Below are 19,540 nucleotides of genomic sequence, written 5' to 3' on the forward strand. Positions count from 1 at the left end.
TGAACTATTTCTGCCACAATACCATGGTTACAGTCAGCGTGTCTACATTAAATCCATAGTGAACATTGGTGATTTGTGGACTGAAAAGCCTTCAATAACGTTCATTGGCACAATGTTTCTCCTGGTTTCCACATCAGCGATGTTTTGATCTGATATCTGTGGTTCTGCGCTGAATTTGAATGCTTCTCGCAACGATGTTATTAATAATACTGTGGCGAATTTAAACACTTTCTCACTTGATCTCCCAGTGCTGTGTAATTAATTGAGATCGGCCCACAAGCTCAAATGAGAAGCGCGGTTTCATTTCGCTTGCTTTTTGGTCACAGTCGACCCTGACAGTATAGTATTATGCCTCTCTGAACACACCCAATCTCACTGTGTCCCCACAGAGAAAACTCTTAAATCTGACTGTATTTTGAGGCATAATTCTTCACACACTGTCATCAGTGTAGATCTCGGACCTGGAGTAACTTTCACCTTTCCCAGTGTTTTTTGAGAAAAACTCCCATTAAACTAACAGCGTCAAAGTGGGCTTGATTAGGTGTGATTTTACAGGCGGTTCGGCACGTAGACACTGATTAAATGAATGATTTTGCATTTTTTTGCAAACTTTTGAAGGCTTATTTTGCTCTGAAGTTGCACCCTGCCGTGATAAACCACTGGATTTGAAACCCAGAGCAGACGCAGGCGTCTAAATGAGTGTCGTGGTGATGGACGTTATGTCACCTGGAGTGACGCATGTAGTGCCTTACAAAACATTTTCATGTGATTTAACAGTCTGAGTGAATAGGGAATGGAGAGTGTCATTATATAATAACGCCAGGCAAACAGGTTCAAAGTGAATTCAAGATTGTTCCTCGTCTGATTAGTTGAGTGTTTGGAAAGTAAGCTACTGTCTGAGTTTTGCAGCTTCCCATAGGGAAGAAAAATCTTTTTAATACCTCTGTTGTTTCTTCGACACAACAATGAGATTAAAGGGAGTCGTTTACCCAAAAAAATGACAATTCTTTCATCATTTACTCACTCTCATGCTGTTCCCGTGTGACTTTTTCTTCTTCGGTGGAACACAAAAGTTTAGCAGAACGTCTGAGCTGTCAAAACTCCAAAAAGTACAAAATGCGTCATAAATGTTTCAAGAGGCACGAGGGTGAGTATAATTATGGTACATTTTTCAATTTTGGACAGTCTCTTTCTCAGATGTTTCCAAAGTTCCTTTTTTATAAAAAGTTTGTTTACTCGGTGGCCATATCTGCAACGCCTCCATTGCACTTGCAGTGATGCGATGACTTTACCAATCACCAATTGACCGTTTGCAAAGACCCGCCCCCTTTAGTTACTGTTGCTAAGTCACGCCACGCCTCTCTAAAATACATGGCGGAGCAGAGAGGACACTGACAACACACTGACATACAAGACAGACCAGGTTACTTTTGATATGAAACAAAGTCTCACCTTCAAATCTGGTCATTTTTGTAAAGAAATTTAAACAATAAATACCGTTTTGTGGCTCTTTAATGTGTCTGACAGATCGCTCAGTTAAAGCTGCTCGTGAACCGATCATCTCTTCCTTCTAGTTCATTTATAGCATCAAATAAACATGAATGAACATAAGAAGTAATGTTGTTTTAACCGCGGAAAGACGTCAGTACACTCCGTTTCTCAAGTTCAAATCCTCCAACGTTAATCTACTAACTCTCCTGACTGCTTTGTTGGACAAAAATGGCGGATTCTGCGGATGGCGGATTATGATTGGTCAGATCGCCTGTCAATCAAACTCCCTGCGAAGGGTCAATTGGCTCTTTTATTTAGAAGGCAGGACTTATTCCGCCATTTTGCACATTAGAGTTGTACAATTTTTTTTTTCATTGTGACGCTTTGAACACTGTTGAGTGGAATCGTAAACACCTCTGATTGGCCATTGTGTTCACGCGCTCATCGGTTATGTCTGTGATTGGCTTCAAGGATCAACGCACGGGAGCGTCTGAGAGCACACAGAAATCTTTGAAAGTGTTTTTAAAAAACGGGAGATGGAGCTTTTGAAAGCACAAGCCGGCGTCTATCAGCGTTCCGGTCCTGCTTTCAAACAGTCCCGTCTGAAGAGCGTCATTGATGTATATTTACAACATTTTTTTGAAGTGTTGATCATTGTAGCCAATCACAGACATATCCGATGAGCTCGTGAACACAATGGCCAATCAGAGGAGTTTACAATTCCGCTCAACAGCGCTCAAAGAGTCACATTTTAAACATTTCAGTACCGACTTGGTACCTAAGTCGGTACTTTTTTTACAACTCTATTGCACTTTCTCCCAATCATAAGTAATATCAGTGCACCATCTTTGTATATCTAAAGTCTTTGGAAAAAAGCTAGAGTTTAGAAATGTCTCAAACCGCGTTCAGATTTGCCAAGACACAGTCAGCAATCAGTCTCAGAGATCTCAGTATGAACTCAAAATTTCACCAAGAGCGAATGATCTGAGCTGCTATCCTCTAAACAACTTTGGCCCATTTGCTTCAATCTTACTTTTTTTGTCCCCCAAGGATGAAACATTTCAGAAGAATCCAAGATAAAGCTGATACTGAGTATAACTGAGTCTAACTCCATTAAATCTAATGAGCTACGAAAAAGAAATGACATTTTCCTCTGGGTTATTTAAAACAACTCAAATTCCTCCAAGACTTTTCACTTTTGAGTGATTGACTGTGATGGGATCTCGACAGCTCTTGATTCGGTCGGATACTCCGCGCTGACAGACTGATGGTGATTTGTATTGAGACGGCGTGTGCGACGAGCATCGTCTGTTTCAATCAGATCCCAGATCAGGCAGACACCAGCTATTGAGCGTGATTTCACGCGGCACACATTTTTCCATGAGTTCATTCTCTATATCGGGATGAAACGGTGACATCATGATCCAGTCTGACTCCTTATGAATCAATATCAATGATTCAATTCCCAGTGAGATGGACCTGATTTTGAGGTTTTTCAAGAGCCATGGCTCCATCGAGTATTAAAATCCATTAATGTTATGATCAAAATGTGTCTTATTAGACACAAGCATTTGGCAATACCCAAGCTCCTTGGGTGTTATGATATTCTTGATGCATGATAGTAATTTTAATATAGTTAATTATAACTCATAACAATAGTGCAGAGCTCTTGTATGGTTGCGTGCTTGTTTTCTGAGGATGCTGGAAACTGGTTACAAATGATTATGATGATTTGCCCAAGCCATCATTTATTGTTTTTAATCTTGCTTCGACTATTTATTTCATCATTACGCATTGTTGAATTGGCCTCTTTCCTGTCATAAATCTGTAATGTCGCTGAAATATGACTCATGGCTAATTAACTAGCTTGAGGCCAGGGAAATCAGCTGGAGAACAGATCTCTAGCTCAGCAGTGACTCCTATTGGAGTTCACGGACCATGACATGAGCCTGATATTTGTTGGAAGTGCAAGTACAAATTATTCATAATGTTTGCAAAGTATTGAGCCAAAAAAAAAAAAAACAGACCTGAATATGAGTATGTAAAAATGTTCCCGCATTTAATTGTACTTCTAACTAAATGTTTTTGTGAATCAGAAAATGTAACCAATCAGAGCAGCTCTTTGCCTGTCAATCAATTTGAGCGCTTGGATTTGCTGACGTTGGATTGGCTGACGTGTCTTTGAAGGGCAGGGATTTTCATCTAGTTTAGCAGACGTTTCAGCTTCAAGTATTTCAAAGTAAAGTAGAAGAAATCAGTCCGTTAAATCATAAAAAAAAAAAAACTTGGTCTAAACTGTGTAGGGCTCACCAGATGTTACGCTGAATCCTTAAAAAAATCTAATGTTTAGCATCTAAGTACAATTGTTTGTAGACTGATTCACATTCAAGTCAAGTTCTTCCATCTTTCATAATAAAATAACATTGCTCTACCGATGAAATGACACTTCACAAAGATAAATGACCTCAGTTATGGCCAATTGCATTTTACTTTGAAATGGATATGACTTTTTTATATATCTTTAATGGAGTGTGATTTTATTGGCTTGTTGGCTCAGTGAGATGAACAAAAATGTTGTTTTTCCTAAGATCTAAGTTCGTATGAATGATAAACCAAATGGTAAGAAGCCTTTTTCTTTTTTTTATGTGTAGAAAGTGCAAATTCAGTTTCACAGAATAATAAATTTTCTCAAAACAATATCTTAGTAATAAAGCACTCGCCATTGAAACTATCTACATTACATAACGTAATATCAAATAAAATAGATTTTATGTTCCTAATCCAAACTAGATTTGTTGATAGGTGTGTTCCCAGATGTACATAACGATGTGTTCTCTAAACTATAAAGTGTTTATTCCCTCAACAGCCCGGGTCATTTTAGATATTGATTGGACCAGCAACTTAGTCTGGATTTCAGTTTGAATTTAATATTACAGAGACTGTGCATCATAATAGCAAACCTGAAATGATTTATATTGTATGTATGTTCAGTTTTGTTATCCATCACATGGACAGTAGGTTCATAATAGCGTCCGATTGCTCACACAGACCGTCTCACTGACCGTCTCACTGACCGAAAGCACTTACAAACATGCCAATTTCCAATCAGATTGCATTAATTATTATGCAACTCCCTGCAGTCTGAGTGCACAGGTCTTTATCAGTCTGCATGGCAACAAAGTTGTGTGTAAAAGGTACCGGCCTGTAGCACTGAACAACAAAGAACTAATCACTGGACTTGCCAAAGTTTGCCAGGTTAGTTGCATTAAATCTTTGGTTGATATTCGGGGTTTGAGGCATTTATGAGCAATTAAACTAGATATTCACAAGCCATTTTAGTCAACATCAGGATTTTAGGTTAAAAGGGACAGTGCATGTTTTAAGTGCTGCGACTGGTCACTGTTTTCTTTTAGCAATTTTAGTTACTTGGTAATTTGAAATGGTCGTGTGAAGTGAGAAATGCTTTTTTAGAAGTACAAATATTCCATTTTAATCTCTCAATAATTCCCATTTATTATATATGCATGGACAGAAATTCTGATCTACAAACATTTTCTTAAGAATTTTCTGTGCCGTCAATTGCAGTTTGACTTTTTTTTCTATGCTGTTTGATTTTGATGGTAACAACTTTATTCATTTATTTATTTTTTGTCAAAAATAAGATGCATTGACTAAGCTGTAATGCCAAAGACAGTTGACAGGAAAATATGCCCTTTTCCTCCACTTTAACTCTCAAAATCAGGCACTGATGAATCTACTACAGTGTAAAAATATGAAAATATGTTTTATAAATCATTCTAATATGAGGATTTGCTGCTCAAGAAACATTATTTCTGATTGTTATCAAATGTTGAAAACAGTTGTGCTGCTTCAAACTTTAGAGGAAACCATGATACTTTATTATTTTCAGGATTCTTTGAATTTTTTACATTCGTAAGTGTCTGTCACTTTTGATCAACTGAATGCATCCTTGCAGAATAAAAGTTTTATTTCCTAAACTTTTGAATGGGACATATAGTTTCATCTATCAGAGGGAGCCACTGAGGCAATTCCTTAAACTCATGATGCATCAACGCTCAATTTCTAAACAGTATAGATCATATATAGGTGCTTTCAACCGGGTAGTTCTAGGAATGGTTCCCTGAGAACTAATGGTTCCCTTAAGGAACATTTTCCTGGTTGCATTCGCACCGCCAGTAGGAACTCTGAAGTGACGTAAGCCGCGCTTGTTGTCGTGACCTTTATTTTGACGGCGCTGAGAACGCCAGAAATTAAGCTCACAGTGCTCGCATTCTCCGTTACGCTCTGTCTAATAGGTTATTAGATAGAACTGTTATAGAAAGTAGACAGTAATGAAAAGCTATTAGCGTATGCCGTGTTACTGATGTCCAGTGTTACTGAGCAGTGTCAAAGTTGCGTTGGATTTTCTCCTCAGCGTAAGAGGTTAAGAGGCTCATCTACCACTGTTTTCCATGTTCATAGAGTCAATTTCTGGAGTAAATATATAGGCTGCTATAATCTGTGTGTTTACACTGCTTTTTAAAAAAATGGCGGGTGCTGGTGTTTTGCGTGTGTTCGGCCAATCAGCGCACACTAACGTCACTGGTAGTTGCTATAGTGCTGGATTAGACCTGACTCTGAAATAGGAGCTCAATTAGTTCCTCCAAACCTAGTTCCTAGAACTAAAATAGTTCCTAGTTCCTGCGGTGAATCACGCCAAAAAAACGGTATACTTCCGCCAATAGATCTAGGAACCAGAGATGGGGGACTCAAGTCACATGACTTGAGTCGAGTCAGACTCGAGTCGCAAATTTAAGGACTTGAGACTTGCTTGACTAAATTAAGAAAATGACTCGACTTGACTTTGACTTGAGATCCAATGACTCGAGACTTGACTTGACTTGAACTGTATGACTCGAGAATGACTTGATATACATTTTTATATAAATCATCGCAACATCAATTGATGAACAAAATGAAAGCAACGGAACCATTGACGACAGTCATCAGATTCTGCACGATTGCGTGACGCTGCACAAGCCCAGAAAAAAAAAAACATCGCGATGAGCGCGCTAAATACAAAAACATCTCCCAGCATCGTTTCTGTTTGGATATAAACACTAGAAATTGACCATATTCATACAAGAAGATTTGCTGTACGCATAATAACAGTCAAACTTCATTCACCACGTCTAAAAGTAAGCTATGGCTTGTTTAACCTGTTTGTTATAGTTAATTTGACTATCTTTAAATCTAGAGAGAATATTGGTCAAAACAGCATGCCTCTTTATACACAATAATGTTTTCAAATGTAGCTTAATGTTGTCAATATTCAAATGATAATTAATGATGGCATATGTTTTGTATAACAATTGCCACATTTCTTTCAAATCATGGTTTAAAGCCAAATATGTTGTTCTTTCCAATGACGAAAAACAACATAGAAAACTGTTAATGTTTTGTCGTGTTTTATGTTTCTCTTAAAGCAGGATGTTATCAGGGGGTTGGGGCAAAAAATGCCAGCAGAATTAATATGCACCCAAAATTCAAAATGTGGTGGAAAAATTGCCCTAGTATGAGTTATTTTTATAATTATAACATATGATATTAAAAAATATTTCCAGAATATTGGCGCGATTGCAAATGTGATAATGATTTTATAAAACAGTTCAGTAAACAAAGAGTGAATATGTGACATTTTAGACATAATATTCCAAATATTTTCTGTTTTTGCTCTATTTCTCCAATGACAATAGTTCCAAACAAGCCACAGAAAGAGTTATGCGTATTTGTGATTCAGTGACCTAGTAGCTTAGTTCCAGAACGAATCTGCCGTTTTGAACAATCAGTTGAATGAATGCTTCTATGACTCGCACATTAAGACGGTGATTTGGCGCCACCTATTGACGGTTTTAACTTCATAATTAAAAATATATAACTTATATAAAGGGGATGCCAGTTTGAAGAATGCCATTTGGTGGCATAGGAACCATTATACTTGAATTGTGAATTGTTTAATACCTTTTATTGGTCTTCTGCAATGTTTGAGGCATATTTATTTTTTCATGCTTTAATGTTGGCCTAATTTCAGTTACATTTACATTTTAGGCGATGTAGTTTGAAATTTAATTTATTTTTTATTTTTTAGATTTTTATTGTAGTAACCACTCAGCTGTATGTGGAAATGCAATTTAAAAAAAAATGTTGCAAATAAAACCATAGTCCACAACTTCTGTAGTTTTAACTTATTTAAATATATAAATTCAGTGAAATCATCAAACGTTTGTATGACTTGCCAGTGACTTGTGACCCAAGCTACGACTTGACTTGACTTGCTTGACATAAAGCAGTGGCTTGACTTGCTTTTCACAAAATTGACTTGGACTTGTTTGAGGCTCGAAGGTTAAGACTTGAGACTTACTTGTGACTTGCACATGTGTGACTTACTCCCACCTCTGCTAGGAACTATGAAAAGGTTCCTCCGGTACGAAAGCCCCTTATGTCTCTTAAAAAGAATCGTCTTTGACGTGTGTCTGCGCCAGTGGCTACGTTTACATGCAAACAAATAATCCGTTAGTAGCCTAATCGTATCAACGGCTCAATCGAACTGAAAAGCCTTCATGTAAACACCTTAATCGATCCGACTGAGCTCGATCCGAATGAGATTTCGATCGGATCGAAAGGGGTGGTTTATTCCTTTTCTAATCCGATCCAGAGAACATGTAAGCACTTCATCGGATTGAAAACCGAAGCTGAAAGGACTGCATGTGCAATGACGTGGAAATAGCTTAATGACGTATGACGCGCTAAAGTGTCATATAAACGAGTGTCCCGTCATTCTGTAATCCTCTTTTCACTGCGTGTGTGAAGTGGAGCAGGACAACGGCCCACCAGTGCTCGTTTCAGACTCTCATCCACACACGACTGGTTTTGGGCATTTTTACTGCGTGATACATATTAGCAGCTCGTCACAACGGTTCATATGCTCATCGTCTCCAAATTATGACCAGAAACGGATATTAAGTCTAGTGGTCGACCGATATTGGTTTTTTGATGGCTGATGCCGATATCTTAGAGAACAGGGTGGCCGATGGCCGATATGAAGACGATATTTTTATATACAGACCCTTTCCAAAAAATTTGAATATCATGGAAAAGTTTATTTATTTCCATAATTCCATTCAAAACGTTAAACTTCCATAGATTATAGATTCAGGGCCCACAACTTAAAAGATTTCAAGTATTTAGTTGTTTATTTGTACATAATTTGGGCTTCCAGCTCATAAAACCCACCTGTTTTCGTGGAATTATGGAAATAAATAAACTTTTCCATGATATTCTAATTTTTTGGAAAGGGTCTGTATATACTTTATATTTATTTTAATCAATATTAAATAAATTATAAATAAATCTGAAAACAAATCCTTAAAGTAAACATGCTTATAGATGGCAACTTCTTGAATCTGCAATCCTATTACAGTATTTTTCACAAATAAAGTAATTGTTTAAAAATATATGAATATGTGAATAAAATATTAAGTAAACACTGTAACAGGGCACTCAGTAATCTGGTAATTTAGCGTGCACTGGCATTCATATTTTTTCAAATAAAGACAAGGTAACGCTAATTTTACATACAGCACAGTGAAAACGATATGAATATGACACAGTGGGCAACTGGATATAGCACAGCATATTTTAAAATGAAGGATTTAAAGGTTTTTGATTGTGTCTCCTGTGAAGATGATCTTCTGTTCGCATTTACTAACTTCACACGGACCGACCGTCACTCGCAGTCACACGTTTATCAGGCTACAAATGCACACTTCAGCTGGATTCCATTAAATCTGCAAGGTTTGTGAATTTTAAATGTTTATTAGATATTCAGAGATTTGTTTAAATGATGTAGATGCGCATTTGCTGAATGTTGACGGTAAATGAGAAAGTATTTTAGCCTGATTGTAACAAATAATATAAAAGCAAACGCTTTACTTTTTTGCATAACATTTACTTTTTTTGTTTACCAGTTCTGATTGACAAAGTATTAAAATAAGTCCCGCTTCCAACACATCGGCCAATCAGAAAAACGTATCGGGCCGATGCCGATATTTTAAAAATGCCAAATATCGGTCGGCCACTAATTAATTCTGCTGTTTAAAACAAATAAAGAACCCGTGTAGAAGAATGGTTATTATTATGCGCAAACAGCGGGAAACTTTCTTGCTGTGTGCGCATGTCAAAAATATATATTCCGATTTGAATCTTGTGACGTATAAACGCACACATCAACCCAGTCACGTGTTTATTAGTCACGATTCTCCAAATCCTCAATTCGATTACATTTTCGATTCTAAAGTCACGGTTCGGTTCGATTCTCGATTTGTTTGATTGTAAAAAAATTGCATCGCAATTGCATGTTACAATGTTTACATGGTACAATTAAGCGACACTTTTTTTATTATTTCAGTTCAATTCAATTATTGTGATTTGATTTAATATTGACTCATTTGGATAAATATTAGGTAGGCTACACAAGATAGGCTTAATTTGTCTAAAAAATAAATAAAATAAAAAACTCACCTAATGCTGTAAACATACAGAGAGCCCTATCAGCTGGTAGTAGGCTATTATTTAAAGTTAAAAATAATTAAATATAATGCGTTTTTTTTATTATAATAACAACTTTATTTAATGATATAAGTAAAAAATATAATATGTAATATAGAACACATATTTAGCAAAATACTCTCTATAGCAATTTTTTTCTTGACAACTACGTAGCCTATATTATGGTCATTGAATGGCTTTCCTGAGGTAAATGTGACATAATTGTTCTCCAGCTGTTTTATTGACCTCTTCACGCTGATGAAAAACACTGATTGATCGATATTGTGTATGAGGAATATACATTTCGGTAAGTTGTACTGTATCTTTCAACATTGTTCGTGTTTTTCTTTACTATTAGCTAGAGATCGATCATCGCTTCTTCATGTGCGCTAGGGATCTGTCACGTAACATTTACAAGCGCCAAAACGGTATTTATTGTTTGAATTTCGTAATAAAATTTACAGAATCTGAGAGCTGAGATTTTTTTATATCATAAAGTAACCTGCTCTAGTCTGTCGGTCTCCGTGTCCTCTTTGCTTCGCGATTTTTCTGTGTGTGAGAGCGTGTTAAAAGTGTCAATTGCGCGTCTCACGGTGAATGCGTGAGAGTTGGCAGCACTTCAACACGTGTGTTTTTTTTTCTTTCGCTTGGCAAGCCGAGCTGACGTGACATGAGCAGGCCCGTCTCAACAAGGCAAGCAAACCAAGCAATTGCTTGGGGCCCCGAGCTGGCCAGGGCCCCCAAGACAACGACTGGTTAAGAATAAAATGCAACGACAAACTGTGTGAGCGCCCCTTTGATAGTCAATGCAGTAAAGTGCAATGACACTGTTATCGGGATCCCCCTCAAGGGGGCCCTCTCAGTAGTCGCTGTCAGCAGCCAGCCAACCACGTGATCTCTGCTGCCGGCAAAATACAAAAATACGACTCCGTCGACTCGCAGTCACTCGCAGTCTCGCACGCGTGACGCATCACACCTGCTGTGCGTGTTGTACTATTCTGTAGCTTAAGTGCAACATGGAGCTTGAAGAAGCAAAGAAAAAAATTAAAACAGGAGAATTAACTTTGAGCAAGTTTGGTGGAAAATCGGAGGTATGGAAACATTTTAAACTAGCCGTGGGTGACAACATATGAGTTGGCTTTGTCTCGTGCATTAAATGCGGCACGCTGCTCGCCTATGACAGCAAAAAAAAACAAACAAAAAAAAAAAACGGGGACTTCGACGATGAACAAACACATGAAGCAGTCTTGCCATGACAGAAATTATGATAGTAGTCAGCCTCACCCCTCAATGTCCTCTTTTGTCACTTTTCCGATCCATTCAATTATTTCTGAATAAACAAACAACGCAGTTTACATGCTTCTTCCTTGTCGCATTATTCATTAAGATAATAATTAATAAATGCACGCACAATTATGAACTTGATAAATGTAACAGATATGTTTTACTATGCACAAACAAATGCCTTTCAACTTACATGTGCAAAATCAGAATTAAATGAATGTGCTACAATTTGTACAAAAAGAGAGTCTGTAGCCTATGTGTTTTAGCCATTAAATAAGCACATTTAGTTTCAAGTTTGTTAAGTTTTGTTTTGAAGAAAGCTTTTCTTTAAAGTGAATTCCGTTTAGTATAAATTGTATCTTAATTTTAATAAATTTTTCATCAACCAATTGCCTGGATTTAATACATAAAAAGCAATATAGCAGAGAATATAATCATGACATGGAGGCTTGAAACTCGTAAACATTTTGTATTTATGCACAGTATGCAACAGCAGTATTTGCACTGTAAACATTTTTTATTTATATAAAGTGTGGGTGAACTTAAACTGTATGGCTATGCTGGGAGGGGGGGGGGTGTTGTGTTTAGGGGGGCCTCCATGTCCATTTTGCTTGGGGCCCCCAAATTCCTTCAAACGGCCCTGGACATGAGGGCGTGACAGCATCGACGATTCCATTTTTTGATTCGATAATCAAGATTGAGCATTAATTTCGATCGATTTCGATTTAAAATAGAAATCGTGACACCCTTATTAGCGTTCATGTAAACACTACATTCAGATTCATTAATGGGAATGAATTCAGTCCGATTGAAACAAAAGTTGTGCATGTAAACGTAGCCAGTGATGTCAGGAAGGGCTTCCAAGTATAATCTTTCCCTCTGAGTGGAGACGTGTTCTGGTCTCGTCTCGCCGCTGTGCCCTGAAATCACATTCAGACGCCTTAATATCCTTCATTATCATTTCTTCCCCCTGGTTCATTTTCCGTTTAATATCAGCGCCAGCAGTGAAACTGAATTAGTGCACTCTAATGGTATAAAATCCCACAATTATCCGAGGACCTCTTGAAGTGATTTAGAGAGTCTTCAGGAGCGTGGGGTTGGTTTAAAGAGTGGTAGGGGATCGCAGGGACTCAGTAACCATTTTAGAAATAACTCACGGTGACTCAAAACTGCAGTGCTGAACCGTCAATCATATCTGTATGTGACCGTGGAAGAACTTCTCCTTATTGGAAAGAATTGACCTCTTATTGTAGCCAATTTAGTGCAACGCTTTCCATCCCACCCACACGAATCTCGGAATACATCACAGGCCTCATTGTGACTTAAATGACATGTCATGACAGTCGGCAAGAACTTCTCATGTTTTGATTTCTTTCACCGCATCTGTTGTGTGACTGACAGAGAGGAAAACGATTAATTTCCCCTTTGTAAACCGTGTTCGTCACCAGACTTCTCGTTTTAGCATGAGTCGTTAGACTATAATTTGTCAGTTTTAATAACACAGCCTGTCTGTTTACTGAAATAAATAAAAAATAGCAAAATGTCATAAGATCCCTGGGAATCTGCCGCTTCATTGTTCTCTGTTGTTGTTCAATTATCACCTTTGTCTCAGATGCCTCATCTAAAAATCATCAGGGGAAGTAAACAGACACAAAAGAGTTCAGTAGTTCACACATAAAGCGTGATCATTTGAGAAATGCACATATTGAGATATATCTGAGACTTCAGTGTTTTCTGAGCACACACACTGATATCTCTTCTTAACCTTAAAGGAGATTCATGGAAGATTACTGTTTATTTTTCTCTTTAAGAGAAACATATGCGAAGCAGGAGACTTGCGGTCAACATGAAATGGACCAGATTTAATTAAAAAAAATATTTTTTAATTAAATGTATGTCTTAAAGGTGCTATATGTAGTTTTTCTACTAAAATTAATCCTTTTTTTATTGCCTGTGTGTGAAGGGGTTGTAATCTGACATTAAAATGATCCACTTTGCGGGTTTTGCTATTACCTCGGAAAGCAAGTATTCTTATTTCTATGTGAAGCTCCGGGTCGGATTTACCGCGAAATCCAGTGACGTGACTGAGACCTGCATGCGCGCTCCCGAGCCTCTCGCCTCTCGCCTCGTCTACTGACTTTGCACTCAACAGCGACGACACTGCAACTTATGACATGGATTTATGACTTATGCAACTTATGACATGTCTGATAACACTAAGAAACGACCTGCTCCCAGCACAACACAGACTCCAACACAAACTCCACATATTCATAAAAGACACGGATCAACATCGGCAGGGCATTTGAATCATGGAGAAACCTTATCTACAAACCTAGAATGTACATTTCCTGAAGAAAATGTGAAGTGATGCTTGCAGAGGCAAAATTCGGCACGGTTGATAGGGTTCCATACTCATCATGGTACGAGCATGGAGCATTAGTTCAACGTCAAGCTGATAAAAGCTGATAAAAGTAGCCTATTATTGTAACGTTGCAGTGGGAAGACTATATTTTCAGGGATCATTTCTATGAGTTCGAGCACGCGCACTCGCTTGTAGAGCCCTGCACGGGCCTCAAATCTAGGCCCGAGATGCTCAGGCCCTGGCCCGACCCGTGTCCGACAGCTCATCAGAATGATCAGCCCGAGTCCGACCCGAGGCTGTTTTTTATTTTTTTTATTTTTTTCATTACACAGCGACATCCTGCCCTATTTGCAGCCATTAAAATAGGTCAGTTTTGTTAGTTATGTTTCTTTTCATTTCTTTATTAAGTTAATTTAGACAATATTTGTAGCATTTTTTTTTAAAAATGACGACCAAGCAGTAAAACATGTTTGATCAATTTAGCCTATCAAATCAACGCTAATACTTTACTTGCCTACAATAAAATCCATAGATATAAAACACTTCAAGCATATCACACAGACAGTTAGTTTAATAAATGTTTATTTATTAAACCACAGTGAGTAAAACAGCATTTTTTGAAATACCGAGGCAGGCTCAGGCTGCTCGCAACAGCGCTCGCAAACGAAATGAGCACTAGCCTACAATCTAAACAAATTAAATTAAATAAATTAAAAACGAACTTGCAGGTTATCTTACCTCAAAATGCACCACAGAACATGGTCATTCTTTTTTCCAGTAGTTTCCAACAGTTAAACGAAAATAAAGTCCAATCAAACGAAAAGTTAGAACAGTCTCTACAGAGCATCGTGGAGTAAAAGAATAGCATCCACAGTGGAAGATTTTAACCCAGTCCTCCTCTCTTCTATCACTCTTCCCGCTGCGTTTTAAGTTTGCCATCTGCGATTTTCTCTTAATATTCTCCATTATTTGCACATGAGGTGAATCGTGGATCGCGCTGACGGGAAACCTTCTGTGTTTGTGTGTGCGTGTGTGCGTGAGACTGTCATGTCAGTCATATGTCAGTGTAATTATAAGATTATGAAAGTTATGAGGTTATGAAATGTCTTTCTATGTTTGTTTTTCTATCGTCGTCGTCAACTTCTCATTAAAAATATAAAAAGAAGGATAACCCAAAAAAGTCAGGCTCGGGTTGAAATGCAGGGCTTTACTCGCTTGTAAACTTATTGGTTGCAATCTGAAACATCACCGCTAGAGGCCGCTGAAAACTACATATAGCCCCTTTAATAATCTTTTATCATCTTAAGTTTTCTCTCGACTGAATTCAATCATAGAGACACTTTCCACCATTCAATCAATTGTCAATCGATGTTATTTTAGTATTTACTAATATTTTAAATTAACTTTTTTTATATTTTTAGTTTTTAGTTTTATTTTATTTTCAGTTTTATTAATTTTAATTTAATTAATTTTTGCTTAATTTTAATTAATTGTAATTTAATTCATTTGTGATTTTTGTGATTTTTTTTTATTCGTTTTTTAACATTCCTATTTATCTTTAATTTAGTTTTATTTCAGTTAGTCATTTTAGTACTTCCACTTTAACTTAAAGTGTTTAAGTTTCTTTTTTAATATTTTATGGTTAGGTTAGGATTTTAACACTGTTAAATGGAAGGGATGAAATCAGTTGTTTTAAACACTAAATATCCTATTTAACTCCATAAAATGTTGATCCCAAACAAAAGTCTCCATTTGCACATTTAAAAAATGTTTTTTTCTTTTTCTTTTTCTGATAGACTTCGTCACATTCTTACGGGCCGATTTGTCATGGTGTCACTCAAGCTTTCCACTGTCACATCACTTCATTCTCTTCAGTCTTTCATTTCCTCTAGGTAAATAAGAAAAGCAGCTTCAGGAAATCTCGGCTCATTTGGGAGAGTAATTGTTCTGTCCTGAGCTTCCGTCAGGTGTTGAGAACGCCAGCGGAAGAGCTCTGAAACCTCTCACTAGCTGATGATGAGAGACGGATGAAGAGGTCGGCTGTCATTTCTTCGCAGTGTCCTTGGCTCTGTGTTTTCTCAGGCTCAAAACGGCAAACATCCATAAAACTTCACAACACGGGCTCATACAATACAGATTTCTGACTGAAATGAACACTAGAGGCAGTAAATCACCAACAACTTTTTTTCCTTTTTAACGGAAAATTATGATTATACAGGGGCAGATTATCGATTAATAGACTTAATTTGTGCTGTTCATTTCACTTAGGGTGGTTCGATACGTAAGCTTGCAATTCGATTCCGATCTTGATTCAGGATCCATTCATTTCGCTAAATATCAGGTGCAGTTATGTTAATTTTTCCAAGGGAAACAAAATCAATGCTGAAAACATACCGAAAAACCTGTTAGCGGTTTTTATTATTTAACGGTTAAAATTCACAACTCATTCTTATAAAATTCATATAATGCATTTTTTATAATAATGTTCTATTTTTTGATGATATAAGAGTAAAAATACAATAATATAGTGCATATATTTACAAAAATGCTCCTCTCCAGAGTTCATTTTTCTGTCTATCTAACATGCTATATGGTCATTTAATGTCTTTACGTGACATATTGTTCACAAGTGATTTTATTCATGTTTTTCAGCAGATGAAACACCCATTGAACGATTACATGAGATATGATTTATTTCAGTAAGCTGTACTGTATCTTTCACCATTCCTTCTGATGTTCTTTCATGTGTATTTGGTGCTATAACTAGTAATAGTGGAACTCAGATCGCTTCACATGCCGCTTGAATTGAGGCGTGTTCACATTAGAGGTCTGCGCGGGACTGTTTTTTAAGTCCCGCTCCCGCCCGCTCCCGCTGGGGTTATATCCCGCACCCACCCGTTCCCGCTGCCTATACACTATTTGTTCACCCGCTGTCTGCTTAGAATAATTTTCTTCCCGACCCGACCATCCCGCTTTAATATAGATCTCCCAGAATTTCACATGTACATTTTCACAGAGAAAATAAAAATGTAGTCTGCACAAACATTTTTTTATTATTATTTTATTCGCCTTGTCAATATACAAAATTTAACATTTTGCTGCAGACAGTAGGGGAAAAAATATCGCAGCGAAAAAAAAAAAGAAGTGTAGGCTATTATTTTTATTCGTATTATCAAAATTCGTAACATTTTGCTGTTAAGCAAATACAATCAATGCATGACAGAAAGAACCGTTACTGGTCCGTGCGTGCAGCGCGTGCATAACGGTCCTGAGTACAGGGCAGACTGTAGCCTATACCGGGTGGTCGATAAGATTAAGATTAGGTAAAGCGAAGATATGCTGTTCTGAAAGAACGTCGGCGTCGGGAATGTGATATTGAATGACCGACCGCTCCCGTTCAAATTACACCAGAGTTACCGACCGCTACCGTTTTTTAGTCGGAAATTTAATCCCGCGGCGCAAAATATCTGGTCGGGTCCCGCGGATCCCGCGGGACAGCCGCGGGAATGCAGACCTCTAGTTCACATCACCAAAATGGTGTTTATTAGGGCTGGGGAAAAAACATTGATTTCTCGATCTTAATTGATTCTCATTTTTACGAACCGATATCGATTCTTAAATCCCAAGAATCGATTAGTCATCCTGTTTTCAGTTGATGAATGAATGGAACATCCCATCCAATAAATCGCAATAATCTTTGTGCTTTTTTACTATTGATATGAAACAAAGTCTCAGATTTCAAATTACGTCCATTTTCTTCGAAATTCAAAAATTAACTCTAGAGAGGAGAATTTTGCTAAATATATGCACCATATTACATGTTCATTATAATTTTTGAATGTTCTTCAATATTTAATGCATGTTTGAATAAATCTGGCATGTTTTGATGACAGCCACCATTTAAATGTTTATATTTCATATAGCCTAACTTTATTGTTATAAAAATAAATAAAAGTGTAATTTAAGTGTTTGTATACAAATCAGTTATTTTTTACCTTCAGTAATAAGAAGCCTATAGACTGACTCCCATAGTTTACAGCATTAGTTAAGAGATTTGTTTTCCTTGAGAAAATTTGCCATGTATTGTCCCTGATATCCAAAATAATCAATATTGAATCGAATCGGAATCGAATAAAATTGCAAGTTTGTGAATCGAAATCGAATCGAATTGTGAAATTTGTGTCAATACCCAGTATTTATTACTGTTTGAATTTTGTAATAAAATTGACAGAATTTGAAAGCTGAGACATTGTTTTAGAAGAAGTGCTCTGTCATGTGTGTTGACGCATTGTCAGTGTCCTCTTTCCATTTGATGGAAGTTTCTTGGGCTGTTTTGGACACATCATGTGTCTTTCTTCCCTTTGTTCAATCTGTTGCTGATTTGCATGATTTGCTGGCTCAGGTTTGTTGTTGTGAGCAGTTGCAGTTCTCTATAAGCTGGATTCATCTCAACTGTAGTCCTCGTGGGTGTTCAGCTCGTCTGTCCTCATTTTAATATTAACACAGGACCTCCTCTGACCCCATAAACCCTATTAGAGAGCTTTCTCGCCGACTCTTCCTTACAGAGACCTGAACCTAATAAGTGTCTGATTTGAAACGCGTCATTAACGATCTCTCAAGCACACCACACAAGTGCTTCCCACGGGAAAGCCATAAGAGGCTCGACTGACAACGTGTCCTAACTAGACGCGATGCGATAAGATTCCAGCGACAAATAATTTCTCTGTCCACACTAGAAGCGACGCGACTGCGAGATGCGTTGAAATCAATCAAAACCCACAGCCAATCAGAACAGCGTGTGGGTGGAGTCAGCCAATCAGAACAGTGTGTGGGCGGAGTCATCCAATCAGAACAGCGTGTGGGCGGAGTCAGCCAATCAGATCAGCGTGTGGGCGGAGTCTCACGGCACCAGAGAGTAATCTTGACGGCACTCGCAAGAAAATGGATAAGTAGCTACATAATCAAATTAAAAATATTACACCATTTAAACATTATTCAAACACATAGGTTACTGAGTTACTAAAACAATCTTTGTCAAATAATACACTTGTTCACAGTTTGAACGTTCTTGTTTCCATTTGTTTAATTTCAAGATCTGAGGTGAATTATCCACTGTTGCTTTTACAGCCACAAAGCTGGAGCACTAAATGATATTCAGAGTCACATTACACGCTTTTAACATTAAATAAAGCACATAAACAGCACCTGAGATTATCATCGCCACACTTTGTGTTTGTTGTTCCAGCGCGACGTCACAGAAAAATAGAAACCGTTTCTAAAATAGGATCGTCACGTGTCGCCGTCGATAGGAAGCACCAACAAATATTGGGTTGATATTCAAATCATGAATGTTTCAACTAAATCATGTTCATAACTAACATTTCTATTGACTTAGTCCACCAACTTGGGTGAAATTGTTCATTGAACTCATCGCATTGCATTTTGGGTTGTCTTCTGTACTGTGTGTGCGTATACTAGCCTACTGTTTAAAAGTTTGGGGTCTGTGATATGTTTTATGTTTTTTGAAAGAGATCTCTTCTGCTCACCAAGGCTGCGTTTATTGGATAAATGATACTAATACTAATACTAATAGATAGTAAAAATAGTGAAATATTATTATAATGTAAAGTAATTGTTTTCTATGTGAATATACAGTAAAGTGTCATTTATTCCTGTGATCAAAGCTGAATTTTCAGCATCATTACTCCAGTCTTCAGTGTCACATGATCCTTCAGAAATCACTCTAATATGATGATGTGATGCTCAAGAAACATTTATGTTAATATCAATGTT

At 37.3% G+C, this 19,540-nt stretch overlaps 1 protein-coding gene across 2 annotated transcripts in view; it reads left to right on the plus strand.

The window, feature by feature from the left end:
• The window catches only part of LOC307152273 (3',5'-cyclic-AMP phosphodiesterase 4D-like), a 296,084-nt gene that overhangs the window by 11,737 nt on the left and 264,807 nt on the right, over positions 1 to 19,540 (plus strand). The window lies entirely within an intron of this gene.

The sequence above is a fragment of the Squalius cephalus genome (assembly GCF_949319135.1).
Source record: "Squalius cephalus genome assembly, chromosome: 24".
NCBI lineage: Eukaryota > Metazoa > Chordata > Actinopteri > Cypriniformes > Leuciscidae > Squalius > Squalius cephalus.